The sequence below is a fragment of the Talpa occidentalis genome, unplaced genomic scaffold, assembly GCF_014898055.3.
Source record: "Talpa occidentalis isolate TD23 unplaced genomic scaffold, MPIMG_talOcc4v2.1 talOcc4.8, whole genome shotgun sequence".
Classification (NCBI taxonomy): Eukaryota; Metazoa; Chordata; class Mammalia; order Eulipotyphla; family Talpidae; genus Talpa; species Talpa occidentalis.
This window is the reverse complement of record NW_023605194.1, coordinates 48,964,312-48,984,149: the sequence shown is the minus strand read 5'-3', so window position 1 is coordinate 48,984,149 and position 19,838 is coordinate 48,964,312. Positions and strand designations below refer to the sequence as shown.

The window sequence follows — 19,838 nt, the reverse complement described above, 5'->3', positions numbered from 1 at the left end:
TTGTCTCAGCCTCTCTTTGAACTCAACAGGGCTTTTTCCTTAAACAACAAACACTCTTCTATCTATAAGGTCAGCCTCCCAGCTTCCCTGTTTAAAGAAATATATTTCACATGTTGAAGGAAGCCAGTATTAGAATCTTTTCCAAAATGCTTAAAGGTAAATGAACTGTGGACACCAGGAGAATTTTCACCATGATCTCCAATCATTAGATCCCACTGCTCAACCTTGAGGGCTATGGTTTCACCTCTTGGATGGCAACTTGAAACTTTACAGTTAACTTTATGAGTGTACTCTGAAAACTGCCTGTAATGTGGGCCTGTGCTACACTTTAGCTTGTGAAATAAATTCCTATTTTTAGAGTCTTCTGTCACTTGAGAAAATCTCATCTCAGCTAAAAAATTCTGACTTTTGATCAATAGTGCATTTCTTAACCTTTCAGTCTTGACTTGTTCCTGTGCTGTGCATGCTTAATTGGTGTATGCATGTGTTTGTGCACGTGCATGCATGTGTGAATGAGTGAGAGAGAGAGAGACAGAGAGAGAGACACAGAGAGAGAGACTGAGAGACTGAGAGGTAGCAGGTGTGAAGATACATGCTTTTCTCTCTCAATTATTTTCAGGCTACTGCAGATGACAAAAAGGAGGGGTGAGACCCATTAGAAAATAAGTGACTTTGTGCTCTTGTGCTTAAATAAAATAATTGGAATTTCAAAACTGGGCACTGAAAAGCAATGTTACATAGTATCCTTATATCTTTAGAAAATTTTGTCAGACTAATGCACAGCACCAGATGCTGGTTTTTCTGGAATGCAATTCTTAATTGAAGTCAAATTAGAAATGTCTAAATGTAACACTTCCGGAAATTCTGTATTTTTTTTAATATTTGATGTCTTGTGTTATTTATTGGTTATTTGTAGAAAATCTCCTTTCTGACTAGACTCAGAGATGGAAGCTCTCAAAGAAGACAGCCCCGCCATGTCTTTGTAATTGGCCTCTTTCATTCTCTTGGCCAAAAGTTTAACATATGCTGAGACTTCTTCCCTATTTTTCTTAGTCCTTTGTTTCTTCAGAGCAATATTCTGATGTTTACCTTACAGAACACGTGGAGTCACATGACTGAATCTTGGGGGCATCCATCCCAGGTGTCTTACCTACTTTATTTAGGGGCTATCACAGCATATTGGTGGATATCATCTTTATTTTTTTATTTTTATTTTTTAAAAAATTTACTTATTTATACAAGCACTGAGGTACAGGCCAGAGATGTGGGAGGGTGAGAGAATTCACCTGAGACAGAGCAGGGAGCAGAACAGGCAGAAGGACCAAAACACACTGATGAGGGGAGCAGTGGGCGCGACAGGAAAGGTCTGCCTCACCATGTGTGAATCTCCCTGCCCGGCCAGGAATTGAACCAATGCTGTAGAGGCTGTGGACAGCTCCACAGCGCGGGGCTCAACCCGCTGCGCCACCAGGGAGGCCCTATCATCTTCTTTAGAGATTGAAAAGATTGCAGATTCTGCTAGCTCTTTTGGACCTTGGGTGGGGAGGCATGGTAGTATCAGTGAGTCCAGGATTATCTATCTCTCCTTTATTTCACAATGACCAAATTGAGAACACTTAGATTGGCATCCACAATAAAACCCCTAACAGATTTGTGTTCTTTCTCCGGTTTTCCTTGATTTATAACAGAAACACCCTTTACTCAGCAGTGGGCCAATTCTACCATGGGTCAAGACACTCTGCTTCATGGGGAAACACTGTCGTTTTCACCACTGGTTCAGAACACATAACCCTTCCGCGCTTCACCCTGAGTAACAGCAGCAACATCTGTGGCCATTACTGATGATAGAAAGTATGAACTTTGCATTCATGGTCCACGTCAATGAGTTTCTGGCAGCCAGTGGCTGGGAAAGGGATGTTCAGCTTCATCTTGAAGCAGCCCACTGACTCTCAAGCATCATGAAAAATAGGTTGAAATTCAGTATTTTGCTTGTTAGTTTAGAATTATAAGCAACATGTACAGATGCTCTACAGACACATTTGTAAACTGACATGCAAAATACCATGAACGGATTTTTTTAAAAAGATTTATTTATTTATGCAGGGGCCTCCCTGGTGGCTCAAGGGGTTAAGCACTGCACTATGAAGCAATCCGCAGCCTCTGCAGCACGAGTTCGATCCCCAGCTGTCCAGGGAGCAACCCACATAGTGAAGCAGACCTCTCCTGACTCTCCCGCAGCTCCCCTCAGAAGTGTATTTCAGTCAGTCTGCCTGTTCTGTTCCCCACTCTGTCTCTGGTGAATCCTCTCACCCCCCCCGCACCTCTGGCCTGTACCCCAGCTCTTGTATCCATAAATAAATAAATCTTTTTAGATTGAACTCGTGCTGCAGAGGCTGTGGACAGCTTCATAGGTCGTGTCTTAACCCCGTGCACCACCAGGGAGGCCCCATGAGTAGATTTTTGAAGTTAAAAATGTGTTCATTCAAGTATACTCATTCTATCATGTTTTGTGTTTGTATGGAATATAAAAAATAGTGACTATCTTAAATTTATAGATGCTATATCCTTTATTTAATGATACTATTTCCATCTTTTTTGTTCTGTTTAATAGCTCGGTAGGTAAATGGATCATGACATAGGCAACATTGTGCTTAACTGGAAGCTAAAAAAAAAAAAAAAAGAAAACAAGGGAAATAAGTTTGCTATCTGAACTTTGAAGTGTAAATGAAAACCTATTGAATCAGAGCAGAGACACTCAATCCCCCTACAGGGGTGCAGTTGTTGGCTGAAGGGACACTAGATTGTTATTTGGTTGGTATTATTTATGTACTGTGAGAAACTGTTTATTAACTTATGTTTGCAACTAATAAAAGGTGTTATGTTCTTGTAGGTCTATTTGCTTTTCTGATTTGAGCTCCCACTTCTACCAAGTGGTAGAAATTTAATTTTAATTAATTCAGGTGTCTATCTTGCTCGTTTCTCCTGCAAGGTAGGACAGGTCCAGGGCAACTTTATTAGAGGACAGACCAACATCTAACATCTCATGGATTAATGCTCTTGCCCCCCAGATAAGGTAACTTAGTTAAGGTCTGGGACAGGATGCTTGTCCTTACAACATTCTCTTCTTCCCAGTCTAGCAAGATTCTTTTCTCTTCCCAACAGCTTAAACTATTAAAACCCCAAAACCAAGAGTATTGTTTTCTCCGGTCTTTTGTCATTCATTCCATCCCTAAATGCTGTGACTTCACAATTCCTAAATTTCTGAATGTGGGAAGACATAAGGGATACAAGAGAATGTTGGGGGAAAAATTCCTTTACTAGCATTTCAAAATACCATCCTGTCAGTCATGTAAGGAGGTTGTCAGTGGGCTGTTATGGGGTGCTGCAGAGATGACAGAGGGCCGGTGTCTGAGTTGGCTGTAGACAGACTGTAGGAGAGAGACAAAGCTCTAAATAACTCCTGGGGGATCAGTCTTATGGTTCCTGAGCAGTTATATCTTTATTATGGAGACAGATGCAATATTCTATCTGAAATTACTCTATTAACCATTTAAACCACAGGATTAACTCTGCCAGTTCTGATTTTACATGTCAAAACCCTTCAGATGAATTCATTTTCCATGTGTATTGCTTACAGGGAGACACTGGACTGGTCACAACTGTGTCACAATTTGCCACACTGAAAGGCTGTGATTATTTTAAATGGATACAGTGACTTTCTGTTTACCCTCAGTACTCACGTATTTCACATTCTTGATTTCCTATGTCAGTCCTTTGACCTTGGGCTAAAATGTGATTCAGGAATAAGTCAGGAGCCCAACCTGGCTTCCTGTGGAGCACCCAGTGAAGAGAATCCTGATTTATATATTTATAATATAGAATTGATTTCTTGTGCAAGTAAAGGGCACTGTAGGGATTTTTAGAAAGTTTAACTTTGTGTGTGTATGACCTGAATCTCTTTAGACCAATTTTACTGTCTTTGCTCACTCAAGACTTTAGATTCCCTGCTATTCATCCTTCCTGGCTTCTGGAAATTTCCATTTTTATCCATTCAGTTACAACAGGGCATACAGCAAGCTGCTTGTGTTGCCAGCTACATTCACTAAAGGTTTTTTTTTGACTCTTAATTTATGTAAAACATCCTACTATTATTAATGTTAGCTAATGGTTGTGTAGTGATTATTATATACCAGCCAATGTGTTAAGCACTTATGCAAATCAACTCATTAACAAAAATGCTATGTTGTGGATTAAATTTTATCCTTCTGAAAAAGTATCTTGAAGTCTTAACCCTATTACCTCAGAATGTGACCTTCCTTGGAAATAGGATCTTTATAGAACTAAACAATTTAAAGTGAGGCCATTAGGATGGGTTTTCATCTAATATGACTGGTGTCCTCATAAAAAGAGAAAATTTGGATACTGAGACAGATTCTCTCAGAGGGAATACAATGCAAAAACCCATTGGGAGGAGTCCTGTGAAGATGAAGACAGAAATAGGAGTGATGTATCTCCCAGCTAAAGATTTCTGGAAAACCACCACAGGCTAGGAGAGAGGAACAGATTCTCCATCACAGACCTCAGAAGGAACCAACTCTGCTGGCACCTTGATTTTGAACTTCTAGTTTTTAGATTTTGGTATTTCTATTATGGCACCTCAGGAAATTGAGGCACTCTATGTGGGAGGTACCATTAACTGTTCCCAATTTGCAGATGAACAAAAACTGAGGCCCAGAGAAATTTAGGGGTTTACCTAGCTGGTAAGTGATTCAAACCCTCATGCTCTGGCTCTAGTATCTTTATTTTTACACATTATAGTAAGTTGCCTCTTGTTTCTTTTAGAGTTAAGGATCTTCTTTTCTTAGACCTTTTCACATTCTCGTCACTGTCATTGCCTGACTCTCTGCACACACCACTTTCTCTGTAGTCTCCTGCTGGGTGCTGTGGCCTGCTGTGCCCTGAGCCACACTGTGGCATATGCAGTGGCTCATAGAGTTTCTGGTGATTTTTTTCTTCTTCTTCTATGTTTCTATGGAATATAGGACAGTTGCTGTCATTTTTCTCAAAATAACTGGGCCTCCCACAAAGAGCACAAAAATGTAGTCTTGTTTCCTTTACATTGGATTCATAAATTGGCCTGATCACAAAATCTATGACTCTTCCACTTTCTTCCTATAAACCAGGATGTTTCTTTTTCTTTAAAATCATCTGGGACTTCACCAGGTGATGCTCAAGTTAAAAATTTCGAAGGCAGGGCCTCCCCGGTGGCGCAGGGGTTGAGCACTGGGCTGCGAAGCTGCCCGCAGCCTCTGCAGTGCCGCTTGGATCCCCGGCCGTCTGCGAGGGTCCCACACGGAGCTCAGACCTCTCCTGCCGCCAGCTGCTCCCACTCAGCGGTGTATTTCGTCGGTCTGTCTGTTCTGTTCTCCGCTCTGGCTCTGGTGAATTCTCTCACCCTCCTGTGCTTCTGACTGTACACAGTGCTTGTATAAATAAAAAAAATCTTTAAAAAAAAATTCGAAGGCATTTGAAGATGGAATATTAAATGAGTCTGCAGACGAAGAAAATGGAAATGTTCTTAAACAGTCACGTGGTGAGGCTCTCTGTTGTCTCTCATTTGGACAGGTCGAGTGACTCTATGACACAGTGAGACCCCTTCTCCTCCCTGCCCATTCATTTGCGCTTGGCCATATGGATCATAATGACGGAGGCAGTCTGTTCAGGAACCGCTGCCCATGTTACTGGGCAACACACGCCAGTCTTTCAGCAGATGAGTACTAGCAGGTTGTTATTGAATTAAGCCCAGGTCCAAAAGGAATAAAGTTGGTGCTCCTAATAAACAGTTTTGGTACTGTTTTGTCTACTGAAACCTTCAATATCTGACTACCACCATATTCTCAATAGTCCTCTATTTGGTATGTAAAGTTAGGGCACACCTCCTACCTATCTGGCTTTCAAGGTCAGTGAATTTCGTAAAATTCTTTGCCAAGTAACTGCTGTGATATGAATAAATTTATGTGAAAATGAACTCAGCCAGCTAGTTATTGAACAAGATTTTATTTTTTTAATGGAATGTACTGACAGGAGAGAAGAAAAGGCAAACATAATGGGTGAATAATAACCCAATGAAAAGAACTATTTTTTTCTTCAGTTCAGGGGAAACAGTAATTTATTTTTTAAAGACAAACTTTCAGAAGTCAAAGGGAAGGAAAATGGAACTTGAACGTCGTAGAGGAGAGACAGAGGAAATAAGTAATAAATTTCCCAGGAAAAAGAGTGATCTACATGAATATAAAATAGAAATAAATATTCTCATCATTTAATTTTTTAAGATACGAGAGTATGAAAAATGATGTAAAAAATGTATAAAACAAGTTTAACTAAAACTAAGTTATATTAAATACCTCCTCCAAAGTACTCAACTGCAACAAAAATAAGCTTCTTAAAAATGCCAAGTTTGTAAGAAAAGAAAGTAATTGTGCTTCAGGTGGACCAAAAAGAGGAGGATAGAAGCTACCTAATTCTACAGCAACCTCCTGCTCCATCTGATTTCAAAAATAAAGATGAAGTCTGGTGCATTGGGATGATAACAACTCAATATGTCAAACTAGAAACTGCATTTCATCTGTTTCATTAAAGGACATTTGTTTTTTGTCAGACTTGGTTTAAAAATCCTGCTCTTGTTTCAAAGTTCAAAATACTCCCGAAGATTTTGTGGCTACCTAGCATCTTACAGTTATATCCCTGTATCTCCTCTAACTCCAGGCTTTCACTCCCCACTGTCTGTCTTGTATATTCCCAGATGTGAAAATTAGCCTCTTCATCACACACACACACACACACACACACACACGGACACACATGAATTAGTGTGCGCTTAGCACGTGTGGTGTGGTGATACATGAAGGTGGTGTTTGTGAGCCAGAAAAAAGAGTCACTTTAAGGTCAGCTTTCAGTTTTCAGATTTTAAAATGTTTTTGATCATTCCCAACTAGTGTCTTTCTCTGGGGTTATCAATTAATTTAGTTGTGGTTCCATTTTCCACATTTCTTTCATCTCCCCCAGTTCTGCAAACTGCCACTGATGGTTCACTTCTAGGAACTCCAGATCCTTTCATTCTTTCATGTAGAGATGTTCAGTTCTTCTCAACTTCTATTTCCAGGCTCTGTTCCTGGGCAATTTCACCTACGTTTAATCCAATGAGTTTCAGAAAAAAGAAAAAGAGGCTTTAATGTAATGTGTTTCCATTTAGAAAGAGTTGCTGTATATCTGAGGTAACACTTTTATCACTAAATTTATTTTGTCAAGTTTCAAGTCAAAAGCAATAGGGGATTCATTCCTTACTCCCATAGTATGAGATGTAGGGAAATAGAACTTTGGATCTTCCCAATTCCACACCTTTGAGAAGGGAACAACCACCTTCTCCTTTTTTTATTTCCTTGGTAAAACTACTTACAGTAGACTTGTTGGGTTCCTTTGGCCAGGGTTGAGGGATGGTGTGAGTAGAAAGGAATTGAATGGAAAAAAGTGAAAATACTGGCCTATTCTCTATTGTTTTCTAGTATAAATCAATTCTTACCACATATTTCAATTGCTGATATTTATTACTGTCCTTAAAATTGAAAAGTAGTAATTAGTGAAAATTATATTATATTTACCTTTATTTCACTGATGTATTTTGTTCTTTGGTGCTATCCAGATCCAACATCAATGATATCATACCTCCCTAACAACAGAACTAAAGCAAAGAAGATGAAATGAGACATTACTGTTATCATATGGTCTAGCAATTGCACTCCTTGTTATCTTTCAAAAAATCTACATCCACACTAAAATCTGCACATATGTGTTTATAGGAGCTTTTTCATAATTGCCAAGATGTGGAAACAGCCAAGATGTCCTTCAGTAGGTGAATGGATAACAAAATTGTGGTACCCCAGGTAATCGAATATTATTCAGCACTAAAATCAAATGAGATATCAAACCAAGAAAAGAGATGGAGGAAACTTAATGCATATCACTAAGTAAGTTACATACTGTATGATTCACACCATATGACTTTCTTGAAAAGGCAAATCTATGGAGACAGTTAAGAGATAAATGTCTTCCAATGGTGGAAACAGATGTTGAGGAGAGAAGAATGAGAATATAGAGGATTTTTAGGGCAGTGAAATTAATCTGTATGATATTAAATGATGGACACGCGTCATTATATATTTGTCCAAATCCTTAGAATATACAAAACCAGGAGTCACCCCTAAGATAAATTGTGATCTTTAGGTGACTATGAGGTGTCAATATAGGTTCATCCTTGGTAACAAATGTACCATTCTGGGGAATGATGTTGATAACAAAAGAAGGTATGTGTGCTGGGGTAGGAGATATATGGAAATATACTTTCTTTGCATTTTTTTTTTTTTTTGTAAATCTAAAACTGCACTTAAAAAGTCTTAAAAACATAACTAAAATGTTGTTATTGTACTTAAAAAAAAGAAAGGCGGCAAGAAGGACATCATTTCTATTTCTAGTTAATAATTGGCCAAGTGAAAAAGGGATTTATTAATATATTTCACCAGAGAGGTTATTAGAATGTATTTTATAACACATTGTGTAGAACCATTCCCTGTTAAAATTGCATCAGTAGGCCAAGTCCCATGGTGATTTAACAGATATTTGTCCATTTTTTTCCCCTATTCCAAATCAGAAACAGTTTCCTCAGCCTAAATTGCCAGGATTGATAAGTCTACTGTGAAAGTGCTTTCCTGAGAGTTGTAATTACCAGTTTGGGGAATTCATATCCCAAAACTTGACAGGGCCTGGAGTTCTAGGAATTAACTTGCAGGCCATCCTTTTGGCAAATGATCCCACATCACTCTTTCCTAAGTGTTTCCTTCAAGCTTCAGTTTCTAAATGTTTTTTTGAGTAGAATGCCAGTTCAATTTTTGGACCTCAGAAATAAATTGCAATTTTAAAACCTACTCAAAACTCAGTGTCAATCTCTGGGCAAGCATGCAATTTTCCCAAATGAATATTTTCTGTTTTTTCAAGGGACTCTAGACCCAAAATTCATTTAGGTTACATTGCTAAATGGCCCCCATTGGGTTAATTACACCTGAACAAAAAAACCCCAAAGATTTCTTCACAAAGTTTCTCCCTAAAAGTCTGTTAGTTGGAATCTTCATGTTGGTGATGTAACTTATTTAAAAATCACCCTCGCTTCTTCCATCAGAAGTCACTGCTGTTAGAATAATATATTTTATAAGGAAATCCCCATTTGGATTATTGACTTTTTTGGATTGCTCATTTTTTTTTTTTTTTAAGATTTATTTATTTTTGCATACAAGAACTGGGGTATATAGCCCAGAGATCTAGGGGGTGAGAGGATTTTCTAGAAATAGAGTGGGGAGCAGAACAGGCAGATCTACTGAAATATGCTACTGAGGGGAGCAGCAGGCAAGGCAGGAAAGTTCAGCCCGCCATGTGTGTTGCTCCCTGGCCTGCCGGGTATCGAATTTTGTTGCAGTGGCTGGCGATAACTTGACAGAGCTATCTTTAACTCTTGTACCACCAGGGAGGCCCTGGATTACTCACTCTTATCATAGACAGTTTTCTCAAGTATGTTCACATCCTTGGCTTTCCATTCTTATTTAAGAGGCAAGCATTGAGACATTGACTAGAAGTACTTATGCATGAGAATGTATTATTAATAATGGGCCAAGTGAAAAAGGGATTTATTAAAATATTTCACCAGAGAGATTATTAGAATGCATTTTATAACACATTGTGTAGAACCATTCCCTGTTAAAATTGCATCAGTAGGCCAAATCCCATGGTGATTTAACAGATAATTGTCCATTTTTACCCCTATTCCAAATCAGAAACAGTTTCCTCAGCCTAAATTGCCAGGATTGATAAGTCTACTGTGAAAGTGCTTTCCTGAGAGTTGTGATAAACCTGGTAATATCAACAGAATTGGGTGGAGATCTTTTTGTTTTATTGGAGTACTCCCAGATGCCAGTATCTAGTTCTTTCCCTTGTGCCATGGAGCAGACTCCTCTGTTTCTTGCCTGAGGATTTGGTTGCCAATGTTCTCAGACATAAACTGGAAGAAGTAGCTGGAGTTGCATAAGGGTGAACTCAGGGTTTAGTTTGTAGATACTCAGATAATCCTATTTATTTTCTATGCATCTTTTCAGTCCCGTATTTATTTGTGGCTATTGTCCCTTAGTATAGCACTCCAAAGCCTCTCTAGTTCAAGTTATCATGCAACGAAAGCTGTCTTCTGCTGGAGTATCCAAGTTTTCTTGAAATATAAAGTATTTCACTTTTTGATTTTTAATTCATTCTTAGTCTCTTTGTAGCTTTATCTCTGATTTTCAGTCTATTGGTATTTGTGGGAAATGTATTTATACCCCTTTATAAAATCCTCTGTAACCTTGAATCATATCTTATTCATCATTCTCATTGAATATTAGTCTTTATTTTAATCAAGTGTTAATGTTTTAATTAGGAAATTGGACTTCATTGTTAAGATTCTTTTCAAATTAGAAGTTCTGTTGTGATAGGAATCAGGTCAAAAGGGCAGGCACTGGAGTTAAGACGCCCGGATTCATCTCATTACTCCACCACTGTAACGTCAGGGATCCACTCTGTTTGCAAGCAACAGAGACCAATTGGGCTTCCCTAAACTTGGAAGAAAATTGTAGGAAGGATAATGAATAGCAGAATCTGAATTAAGGTGGAAAGCCAATCTCAGAAAATTGGCAGAAAACCAAGGGGTATTAGGGATTTCAGTCAAAGTCACCCAGGAACAACCTGATGAATCTGCCACTGGTGTCACTTTCATTGTATATTTGCCACCAGCACATTTTTGATGTTGCTGCCACTACCACTGAATAATTTTTTTTTAAAGATTTATTTATTATTTAGGATTACAAGAACTGGGGTACAGGCCAGAGGTGTGGGAGGTGAGAGGATTCACCAGAGAGAGAGCGGGGAAACAGAACAGGTTGATAGACCAAGTACACTGCTGAGCGGAGCAACAGATGAGTTAGGAGAGGTTTGCTGCACCATGTGGGTAGCTCCCTGGCTGGGGCTTGAACTCGAGCCACAAAAGCTGCGGACAGCTTCAAAGAGCTGTGCTCAACCCCTTGTGCCACCAGGGAGGCCTTGAATAATTTCTTAACCCTCCTTCCATCTTTGGATTGCTTGTGATTTTACCCTTAAGTCTCAAGGAATAGAAGAAGATATTATTACCCTTTTTATAGTAGGCTTTTCCAGATAAACAGAATCAATGGGATATTTTATTCTATTTTAAGGAATTGGCTTAAATGATCATGAGATGGGGAAGTCTGGAAATTGTATGACAGGAAATTCAGGTAAAACTTGATGTTGCGAAGCCTCCATACCTCCATTGGGGTTGGGCCAATCTACAGTCCCACCAAAAGTGTATGAAGGTTCTTTTCTCCAAACACTCACCAATACTCTTGTATTTACTTAAAGAATAAAAAAAAAACAAACAAACAAAAAACAAAAAGCCCCCATAATGTGAAGGGATAAATGTACTCCCATGTTCATCACAACACTATTGGCTACTTTGCCAAGTTATGGAAATAGCCTAAGTGTCCAAAAACAGATTTGTGGATAAAGATATGGGGACAAAGATGTGGTATATATACACACAACGGAATACTATTAATCTATAAAAAGGATAATATATTGCCATTTTTAACAACATACCATAAAACTGAAGGGGATTATGATAAATGAAATAAATCAGAAGAAAGACATACTGCATGATTTCTCTCATATGGAATGTAAAGAAACAAAACAAAGGAATAGATATAACTAAACCAGTCAAACCCTAGAAATACAACTGCAGAATTGAGGCTACCAGAGGGGGAGTTTGGGAGTAGGGAGTGAGAAGGGGAGGGGGCCCAATGGAGTGTGGTGGAGGATTATGGGTACTTTAGTGGTGGGTGTGGCTTGGTGACATACATCTATACATCTGAATCATGCACTTGGGAAGGTCCATGCCGGAGGCTGGAATGCAAAAACCCACCAGGAAGCCCATCTGGGGACAGGAATGCGGAAGCCTGCCTAGAGAATTCAGACAATGAGCCTTCCCCCTCGCCCTACAAACTACAAATCTTTTCTCAGACAAAGAACCTCCACCTGCCCCATGAATCTTTTCACCCCACAAACTTTTTCCTGCCATATGAACCCAGTTTCCCACCTGACCTCTCCTTACCCTATAAAAACCTGCTTCCCCCGACAATGTGCGCGGCTTTACTGACCCCCACCTTGGGTCCGTGAGGTCCGCCCAGGCGCAATAAACTTTCCCTTCCCCTGAGGAAGCTTGGCCTGGCTCTTCTTTACCGCATAGTACTTTTCATCTTGGTGCCGAAGTGGGCGGCCTGTCTTCTAATCATGGTTGGAATCAGCCTGGCATCATCGATTGCAGCTGCAAGTATGGCAGGTGGGGCCCTGGGACACAGCCTGATTTCTGCCCAGGGATTTTATGAATGAATAGATACCTCCTTAGAAAAAACCCTATGTGTCTTTAGCATCATTACAAAGACAGCTCACCTCCCTGGCACAGGTCACTCTTCAAAACTGGTGGGCTCTGCACTTGTTAACAGCTAATAAGGGGGGGTACCTGCCTGTTTCTCAGGGAAGAATGTTGTTACTATATCAACGAATCGGGGATTGTAGAACAAAATGTTAATGAAACTACACAAAGACATAGAATGGGAAACCGGGGACTCCAATTCTCCGCTGACATGGTTTCAAAATCCTATAGTCTCATGGCTCCTCCCACTCTTGGGGCCAATACTAATGATAACCTTATTTTTTCTTTTTGCTCCTTGCCTCGTAAAATTCATCCAGGCTCGCATTCAGGAAATGTCTCGTACCACCTTTAACCAAATCCTTCTCCACCCACATTCTCGCATCCCTGCAGAAGACCCTCATAACCAGGTCTGAGCCACCCCCTTGATCTTCGCTCCCTTTCACACAGTGTTGTGAATCAATAAAAAATAATACAATTAAACATAATTCAAAGAAATGTTGATACTGCAGTCTTGAGGATGAATTCCATGGGACAGGCCAGGAGGGCTGGAAATAGACACGGTTCTGTGTTGTAGTTTAGAGGCCAAATTCTTCTTTGGGATTTCCCAATTCTTCTTTGGGAAATCTCAGTTTTCTCTGATGACCTTGAACTGATTGATGAGATTCACCTACAAAATATAATCTGTTTTACTCAAAGTCTACTGATTAAAATGTCGATTACATCTAAAAATTATCTTCACCTAGACATCTAGACCAGTGTTTAACCTAACTAGCAGCATAGCCTAGCCACATGAACGCATAAATTTAGCCATCACACCAGTCAATGTCCATTACTAGATCCCCTCCACCCCCCCAATCATTTCATAAATTTCAGATATCGGGTAGGGAGTTGACAAAAAATTTATTGCTACTCTCTATAGCCACTTCACTGAGTGATCTTGGGCAAAGCACTTCTGTGTTTCAGACTCCAATTCTTAAAATGGGTGCAGTAATAGTAAGTATACATACAGTTGTGCAAGTTAAAATATAAAATATATATAAATCCCCAAGAGGGGTACTTAAGCTAATGAAAATGATCAATAATGGAGGGTGCTATAATTTCTTACCTAAATACTGTAGAATAACATTTGTCACAGCTCATATACCCAACTTCCCACAGTGTAGGGCAATTGAGGATAAACACCTGAATCCTGCAAAGGGAGGTATGACTTCCATCCATAAGCAAAGACCTTTCCTTTGCACATGCAAATGACACTAATAGCTGTAATTTGTTGAGCCCTTGCTTCCTGCCAAATGTTGTGCTGGATATTTTACATGTATTTACTCATATAATTTGATCTACACAATAATTCAAAAAGGTTTGTGATCCCTCATTTCATAGAAGAGGGCACTGAGATAGAAAAATATCTGTCACACCCAGAATATTACAACGAGGCCATTTTAGGGCCTGCATAAAAAGTGAGGTTTTTCTTATTCTATATCTATATTCTATATTCTATTCTATATCTATATTCTCTTTCAACTTCTCTGTGCTGCCTCAACTTCAGTCCATATAGAGGAGTTATTTCTTTTCCTGACTTCAGGTCCTCGAATGTTACCTAGGCTTCACTGGTCTGGAAAATGAGAATCCTGAGGTCTCCCTTAAACATCAGATTCAGAACACTAAACCCTTGCAAGGAAGATCTTTGTCCCTTTTATTAGACATTAGATTTTTTTTTTTAAAATGGTAACTCTGCTTTAGCTTCCATCTTTAAAAAATGGCTAATACAAATTTATTGATTTTTTTGAGTCAACTCATGGATGTAGAAAAAGTTTTAAAAGATCTTATATCAAAATTTAAAAATTGTTTATAACCTAAAACTAAATTAAATTACTTAAAACTACTTGAATAAGTTTGGGGTGCCATAGGGAAGTATTTCCCATGTTTTGAAAATGGAAATTTAAATTTTTCTTAATTTAAAAGGCAGTTTTGACAAAACCAAACTAATGAAAACCCTAGAAATATCACTGTAATATTGAGGCTACTAGAGAGAGTGAGAAGATGGAGGACAAAGGGAAGGGGACCCAGTGGTCTATGGGGAGGACTGCATGTGCTGTGGTGGTGGGTGTGGTGTGGTAATGTTACAGGGCAGCCCTGATATTGAACAGGTTGCCTGGCTGTGGGTCCTCACCCGCGCGCTTAAAAGGGACTTATTAATACTCCACTACAGACACACACAAAAGGTTAATAAAAGGTTTATTTACAAGGGAAAAGGAAATAAGGAAAATGTACAACTCAGGGAGAAAATAGGGAAAGTCTGTAATGCGTCCTACCCGATCCGCCAACCTGGAAACCCAAAGTCACTCTCAGAGCTGGCCGGAGGCTGTGAGCTGGTGGAGAGCCAAAATGGGGGAATCCCCTCCAAAGTCCACGTGTCTGGCTTTATACCACACCTGGCTGCTTAACCCCACCCTCAGGTTCCAGCCACCTTCCCTTTGGTGGTGATGGGATTTGGAGTTCCCAGTGTCTTTTAGCTTTGGTCTGGAGTGGTGGTGGAGTCCACAAAGCCTGTATGGAATTAGCTTTAGGACATCCTGTTCCCCCTAACAATTACAACACCAGAAAGGGGAGATCCTGTGCCTCTGAATACTAAACAGTGCTGTAAACCAATTTTATCTTAATAAAGAGGTAACAATTATTTAAACAATTTTGCAGGAAAAAAAACACAAAAAACAACCAGCCTTGAATGTTTGGTAGGCTGAACACTGCATACTATCCATCATAGAAAAATAAAGATAAAAATCAAGTGCATGAGTTTTGTTTGTGAGCTAAAAAGCATCTAAGGGCTAATTGTATAGAAGTTCCTTGAATAATGTTGCTCATTGTAATGTTCATTGTAATTATTCCCATTTTCCAGGAGCAATTTCAATGTTAACTATTTTGTTCTCGACGTAAGTCTACAACCAGCTGAATTGAGTACAAAGCGGTGCTTTGATGGTATAGAGTCAGACTTGTACTTCTCAAATTTTATTGTCCATATAAACCGTGTTGGGATGTTTTCAGAATGCAGATCCTGAGTTAGTAGGTGTGAGGTGAGACCTGAGATTCTGTAATTTGACAAGCTCCCACATAGTACCCATACTGCTGTCAACGTATCCCACATTTAGTAGCAAGTACTCACACCAATTTTCATAATTGAACTGAGATACAAAAACCACTACTCAATGATCACTGTTTATTTATTTGTTTGTATTTTATATCATTCTTTATTTTTGCACAATGTATGCTTTCTTCTCTCAGGTGTAGGCCCCATAAAATTCCCATCACCAATTCACTTGTGCACCATCACCATAGTTCCTTGTGCTCTTCCCTCCCCTGTTTTGATCCCTCTCCTTCCTCTGCAGAATGTTTCTGATTTATATTTGCCTGCTAATTTTGGTTTTTTATTATAATTATTTTTTCCTGGTCCCTTATTTGGTTGCCCTATCTTCCTCCTATGAGTAAAACCATCTGATATTTTTCTTTTTCCCCCTGGGTTATTTCACTGAGCATAATCTCTTCTAGCTGCACCCATGTTGCTGTGAATGGCATGAGTTTATCTTTTTGATTGCTGAGTAATATTCCATCGTGTATATATAAATCACATTTTCTTGATCCGGTCATCTAGTTTTGGGCACTTGGGTTGTTTCCATATCTTACTTATTGTAAATAGTGCTGCAATAAACATAGGAGTGTAGATATCCTTTTGAATTAATGTTTTTGTGTCCTTTGGATAGATTCCTAGGAGTGGAATTGCTGGGTCACATGGTAGTTCCATTTTTAGTAGTTTGAGGACACTCCACACTGCTTTGCATAGTGGTTGGACCAGTTTGAATTCCCTCCAGCATTTAGGAGAGTTCCTTTGTAGTCACTGGTCAATTTTGTTGTTAGTCACTTATAGCCAAGATACCTTTGGGGAAAAAGATTAGTAATGGTGTTTAAACAAACCAAAGACCATCTTATTTAGATGTTGGCAGTGAGAGACAGGAAGGAAATTGCCATCTTTTGTTCATCCAGAGGTAGTATTCCCAGAACTTGACATGAAATGTCTAATTTCATTCCTAGAGCACTTCCGTCTGAGGCACACACAAGAGTCCCCTTGTATAGATGAGGAAGCAAGGTTTCAGAGAAATTCACTTATCAGAGCTAACAAATGGTGGAGTCAGGGTTTGAATCTCAGTGTCTGACTTGAGCCCATGTTTTTTCCTCCAACGTACCATGTGCCAGTCACATCTGGAAGACTTTATTGCTATTGCTTTGCCTCTTTTTCTTTTGATGTCATTGGCTCGTCGTTATTGTAAAATTTTCTTAAAAAATAAGAACCAATTCAATTTTAAAATTCAACACAAAAATGTTCAGTAAACCCCTCTCTTCCTGTTTTCCTTTTTCATTCTGTATGTCAGAATTGTTCTCTTTCCTGCCAAGGTCTAGATGCTTTCTGCTGTGCTGACTGACAAAGCATTATGATTTTAAAACTGATTTAAAAAAACTAACCCATTCCTCTCCCACAAAGCCCCAACCTTTGATCTTTTCTCAGGAGCAATTTCCAATCAGTTTTTTTTTCACAGCGTGTAAATGTTTGGTATGCAGACCTACCCAGGCCCCTTTCTCTCCCCAAAAGGAGAGGTTGAGACCTTTAATTCCCCATTGTCATTACTGTTCTATTGGAAGTCTTAGAGTAGGATTTGGTTTTCTATAGTGAAGGTGAAATCGAATATTGCAAAGTCCTGTTTATACACTTTAAAACTAAGTGGGATTTTGGCAATTACCTAGTTTACTTCATCTATGCAGGTGGCTCTAGATTATTTCAGCACTTTTTATTATTATTATTTTTGTTTGACTCTCTTTACATGGAAACATTGTTAGCATTATTCAAATTAATTGAACAGTGTATGTATCAGCATTTTTATCTTGTGAAATAAATTTGTAAATATTCTGGCAGTCTATAATAAAGAAAAGAAAGAGCAACTTAGTTATATAGGACTCTGAAACTCTTTTCTATTATCTCACTATTCCTTAAAGGTAAGTAAAAATATAGCATCAAGAAGATTTGGGCCCCATCAGTTGACTCTGGGCATATTCTCTTGAGATAGAATAGTTCATTGGATCATGGTGCATTTCCAAAAACATGGTTTGTCAAGTCCGAGTTTGAGGTTCAAATCCTGAATCTTAAAATGTTCTACCAGCTCTGATCAATGAGTATTGCCTTAGGTTGGAGCATTACTATCTCAATGCCATTTATTTATTTATTTTTAAGGATTTATTTATTTATGCATACAAGAACTGAGGTATAGGCCAGAGGTGCGGGGGCTGAGAGGATTCACTAGAAACAGAACAGGGAATAGAACAGGCAGACTGACTGAAATACACTGCTGAGGGGAACAGCGGGAGAGATGGGAGAGTTCTGCTGTGACATGTGGGTAGCTCCCTGGCTGGGGATCAAACTTATGCTGCAATGGCTATGGATAGCTTCATCGTTTGTGTCTTAACCCCTTGTGCCACCAGGGAGGCCCCTCAGTGATGGCCTCAATGCTATTTATTTTTAATGAAAAATATCACTTTTAAAAGAGAACATCTATAAACATCAAAAGCATTTGCAGGGGCCTCCCTGGTGGTGCAAGGGGTTAAGCACTGCACTATGAAGCAATCCTCAGCCTCTGCAGCACAAGTTCGATCCCTGGCTGGCCAGGGAGCTACCCACATGGCACTGCAGACCTCTCCTGTCTCGCTTGCTGCTCCCCTCAGCAGTGTATTTCAGTTTGCCTGTTCTGTTCCCCACTCTGTCTCTGGTGAATTATCTCACCCCCCCACCCCGCCCCTGCATCTCTGGCCTGTATCCCAGATCTTGTATGCATAAATAAATAAATCTTAAAAAAAAGCATTTGCATATTCTGCAAATATTTGCATTTACTTAGCAAGCATTTTATTCAGAGATGTCCAATTATACTTCCTAAAATCACGTTACAGGGTCAATTTATTTTATTTTTATTTATTTATTTATATAAGCACTGGGTACAGTCAGAAGCACGGGAGGGTGAGAGAATTCACCAGAGCCAGGAACAAAACAGGAAGACCAACAAAACACACCGCTGAGGGGAGCAGCGGGTGGCAGGAGAGGTCTGCGCGCCATGTGGGACCCTCGCCTGGTGGCCGGGGATCGAACTGGCGCTGCAGAGGCTGCGGGCAGCTTCGCAGTGCGGCACTCAACTGCTGCACCACCAGGGTGGGCCCCAACAGGGTCTTTTTTAGAAGAGAAGAAAGAATACAAAGATCTATGACTTTTTAATTTGCTTGCCGGTCTTGCTTGCTGAGGCATCTATTCAGTCTAGGTACTAGCTATAACACACACAGTCCAGGAGAATGTGCCAGTGATTCAATATGTTGATCTCTAGACTGTCTGTATGCACATCACAGTCGTCTGCAGAGACCTACAGCAGCTCAGACTTACTGAGTTGGGAAAGGATGTGGTTTGCATGTCTGTTATTTTAGAAAAATGCAGTTTATACTAATGAACATTCAGGACTGAGGATTTTTAAATAATGTCACTGAAAATTGATCCTTTTATTTTGGTCATCTTTGTAATGGAATCAGTTCCTTAACAATTTACAAAACTGGATTCTAAATCAGAATGAACAGTGATAAGATCAGAAGGTCCAGTTTCCCATTTTTAATACCTATAACATAGGACTTAATACTTTGAATTGAATATTAAAAATAATGCTATCATTTATTAAGCAACTACTAACTGCTTATCACCACAGAACTCTATACTGTAAGCATATAGCCACTTTTTTTTTCCCTGATGAGAAAACTAAGTCATAGAAAAGTCAGGTTATTCATTCAAGGCTACCCAGATAAAAAATGTAGGCTCCATATTCTTATATACATCATCTCTTATATATGCAAAGCCCTACCAAATAGGGTTTGAACACATATCCTCATTTTACAAAAGAAGATAGGTAGCTAAGATAGTAAAGAGTTAACTGACCAATATTATGCTAGAAAGCAACCTAAAGATAAGCCCAAATATTATTTATTTACTGTGCATAAAAAATACTTTTTTTTTTTATATCCCTGTGAGGGCTTAAAAAGCAACACAAAAATGGAATCCTTCCTAAACCAATGTTACTTTGAAAACAAAAAGCTAGTACACACTGCAAGTTTAAAAGATTATATATACCAAAGTAATTGAAATGCCTGGACATGGACTTTGGGGATTATAGAGAAGACGAGCATGGATATCAGCCTA

The 19,838-nt window shown here is 39.2% G+C and overlaps 1 long non-coding RNA gene and 1 pseudogene across 1 annotated transcript; both read right to left on the bottom strand.

Moving 5' to 3' along the window:
• Positions 1-895: 895 nt before the first annotated feature.
• On the bottom strand, positions 896-1,928 carry LOC119234643 (40S ribosomal protein S6-like; annotated as a pseudogene).
• Positions 1,929-6,349: 4,421 nt separating this feature from the next.
• Positions 6,350-13,238, bottom strand: LOC119233858 (uncharacterized). The gene is made up of 3 exons (XR_005122491.2): positions 13,076-13,238; positions 7,659-7,738; positions 6,350-7,185 (listed from the first exon to the last, which is right to left on the bottom strand). It is a non-coding gene; the product is annotated as an uncharacterized LOC119233858 (long non-coding RNA).
• Positions 13,239-19,838: the final 6,600 nt, after the last annotated feature.